Source organism: Capricornis sumatraensis, chromosome 3, assembly GCF_032405125.1.
Source record: "Capricornis sumatraensis isolate serow.1 chromosome 3, serow.2, whole genome shotgun sequence".
Taxonomy (NCBI): domain Eukaryota; kingdom Metazoa; phylum Chordata; class Mammalia; order Artiodactyla; family Bovidae; genus Capricornis; species Capricornis sumatraensis.
In genome coordinates this window covers 142969077-142972878 of record NC_091071.1, presented here as the reverse complement: position 1 = coordinate 142972878, position 3802 = coordinate 142969077, and positions in this window count along the sequence as shown.

Genomic DNA, 3802 nt, shown 5'->3' with positions numbered 1-3802 from the left:
TGTGGAGCCTGCTCAGCGTTGAAATGTTCTTTTGAGGAATTTGTGAGGGAGAAAGTGGTCTTCCCGTCCTATTCCTCCGCCATCTTTTCCCAACCCTGCAGTTCATTCTTAAAAAAGTAATTTAAGAACTGACACATTAATTGTTTTGCCATATACGTGATATTTTTCTGTAGCAGTCTCCATGGTTTATCTTTCTTTTCTTTTCCATGGATTATATTATTTACCTGAACTAAAATATTCTATAAACCAGATAATATTACCAACCCTCCTTCAGTTCAGTTCAGTTCAGTTGCTCCGTCGTGTCCGACTCTTTACAACTCCATGGACTGCAATAAGCCAGGCTTCCCTGTCCATCACCAACTCCCAGAGTTTACTCAAACTCATGTACATTGAGTCAGTGATGCCATCCAACCATTTCATCCTCTGTCATCCCCCTCCCTTCCTGCCTTCAATTTTTCCCAGCATCAGGGTCTTTTCCAAGAATTCAGTTCTTCACATCAAAGGTGGCCAAAGTAATGGAGTTTTAGCTTCAGCATCAGTCCTTCCAATGAATATTCAGGACTGATTTCCTTCAGGATGGACTGGTTGGATCTCCTTGCAGTCCAAGGCACCCTCCAGAGTCTTCTCCAACACCACAGTTCGAAAGCATCAATTCTTCAGTGCTCAGCTTTGTTTATAGTTCAACTCTCATATCCATACATGACCACTGGAAAAACCATAGCCTTGACTAGACGGACCTTTGTTGGCAAAGTAATGTCTCTGCTTTTTAATATGCTGTCTAGGTTGGTCATAACTTCCCTTCCAAAGAGCAAGTGCCATTTAATTTCATGACCACAGTCACCATCTGCAATGATTTTGGAGCCCCCCAAAATAAAGTCTGTCACTGTTTCCACTGTTTCCCCATCTATTTGCCATGAAGTGATGAGAACAGATGCCATAATCTTAGTTTTATGAATGCTGAGCCTCAAACCAACTTTTTCACTCTCCTCTTTCACTTTTATCAAGAGGGTCTCTAGTTCTTCGCTTTCTGCCATAAGGATAGTGTCATCTGCACATCTGAGGTTATTGATATTTCTCCTGGCAATTTTGATTCCAGTTTGCGCTTCATCCAGCCTGGTGTTTCTCATGATATACTCTGCATATAAGTTAAATAAGCAGGGTGACCATATGCACCCTTGATGTACTCCTTTCCCAGTCTGAAACCAGTCTTTTGCTCCATATCCAGTTCTAACTGTTGCTTCTTTACCTGCATAGGGGTTTCTCAGGAGGCAGGTAACGTAGTCTGGTATTCCCATCTCTTAAAGAATTTTCCAGAGTTTGTTGTGGTCCACACAGTCAAAGGCTTTGGCATAGTCAATAAAGCAGAAGTAGATGTTTTTCTGGAACTCTCTTGCTTTTTCAGTGACCCAAGGGATGTTGGCAATTTGATCCTCTGACTTTTTACATCCAGCTTGAACATCTGTAAGTTTATGGTTCATATACTATTGAAGCCTGGCTTGGAGAATTTAGAGCATTACTTTACTAGCATGTGAGATGAGTGCAATTGTGTGGTAGTTTGACCTTTTTTGGGGATTGGAATGAAAACTGACCTTTTCCAGTCCTGTAGCCCAGGAAATGAAGCACAAAGAGTTTAAGCAGCTTGCCCAAAGTTACACAGCAAGTCAACGGTGAAGACATACTTTAAACCCAAGAAATCCAGATTTTACTCATGATACTCCTATTATCTCACTTGGCTATAGGATAGAAAAGTATGCACATATATATGTTCACTCATTTCCCTAAAGCCTATACCATGCTTACTGTCACAAACCACTGTGATCAATACCATAAAATTCCATAGACTATATGTAGGTGACTTTTTGGTAGATCATGTCCAAAGTAATAGTTATTGCCAGATGACAAGTTGCTCCTAGTTGTAGCTACACAGCTGTTTTAGAACTCACTGCCTGTCTCTTTTTAAGCCTTATCCAAATAGAGATTTCTGGCAAGGATTCTCTGTTTTACTTTGAGTCAGTCAGAATTGCTATTATTATAGATCTTGACCTCAGTTGACTTTAAAGTATCGCCTAAACTTCAACAGAATTACTTTGTACTGTGGGAGAGTTGGGTTTGTCTTCAAATAAGAATATACTGTTCACACACTGCTGATGAGATTTGCATTGTGAATGGTATTTGCAGCCATAATGGTGATGATGCACAGACGTCATCAGGCCTATGAATCAACTGAAATTATTTACAAGTTATCTAATTGGAGTTAGGGGTGTGTGATAATTAAATACAGATATAAATTCTTTACTACTTCTCCCACTGAGAGGTGGAGTTTAATTTCTCTCTCTCCTTGAAGCTGAGCTTGCGTTATTGGTGTATTTGACCAATTTCAATGGGGAGAAGAAAGTGATAAACTGGGAATTCCAAGGATGGGTCTTAAGACAAGAGCTTCCACTTAGGTCTTTCATTTGCTCACTCTGGGGGAACCCAGCTACCTTGTGAGAACTTCAGCTTCCCTGAAATCACATGTTGTAGATGCCAAATATAGGTGCTCTGGTCAGCAGTCTCCACTGAGTCCAAGCTTCCATTCATTCTTACTATCTATTGAGTGATGCCAGTTTGGACCTTCAAAACCAACCCAACTACAATCTGAGTACACAAAGTGACCTCAAGCAGTGCCACAAAAACAGATGAGTCATACAGCCAAGTCTGGTCCAAATATCTAACCTACAAAATTATGAGATACAATAAAACATTGTTTAAAGCCACTGAGTTTGGGAGTAGTTTGTTATGCAGCAATGGATAAATAACCACAACAGAAAATGATAGATGGCTCTGCCACAAAGGAATCAAATATGACATTCTACCATCACATAACCTCAAAGTCCCCAGGCTCTAAAGAAGTCAGTTCACATTTAAAAGCAGATTTCACATCCATTTTGGGATTCAACTCAATAAACATGGGTTTCTGACTCTACTCTATTGCTGGCCACTCAGAGTAAATGCCCAATGTATTCAGAAATGAGTCCAGGGACTTCCTTGAGGGTCCAGTGGTTAAGGATCCACTTTCCAATGTGAGTTCAATCCCTGGTTGGGGAACTAAGATCCCACATGTCTAGGGGCAATTAAGCCCACAGGCACAACTACTGAGCCTGTGTGCTCTGGACCTCATGTGCTAACACAAGACCTAAAACAGCCAAATAAATAAATAAATATTTTTTAAAAAGAAAAGAGTCCATACAAGCTGACTGCTTTCTTGGAAGAATTCTTTATCCCTTGGCCAATTGAAAGAGCTTCAGCTCCCATAGCTTCTGACCATAATTCATATTTTCATTGACATCTTCACCTGGACACAAAAATCAGTTCATGCAACTAAATAAGTATTTAGACAACGTCCAATTCTTTCATCTGCATTTCCTCCCTGTCTGCCCTCCTCTGTCAACTTCTTTCATCCACCCCTTGCTCTCATTGATTCTGTCCTCTGCAGCTCCATCTCCTTCCCAAACATGCTGCTTCTTTCTGCCTCCTCCTTTCACTTCTGTTTGACCTCAGGCAGTCTCTTTACCTCTCCTCATATTTGTAAATTAGGGAGGCAGTGAACATTAAAATTAGGTCATGTGTGCATGCTAAGTTATTCAGTCATGTCCAACTCTATGTGGCCCTCTGGACCTGGCTATGGTTTTTCCAGTGGTCATGTATGGTTGTGAGAGTTGGACTGTGAAGAAGGCTGAGCGCCGAAGAATTGATGCTTTTGAACTGTTGTGTTGGAGAAGACTCTTGAGAGTCCCTTGGACTGCAAGGAGATCCAACCAGT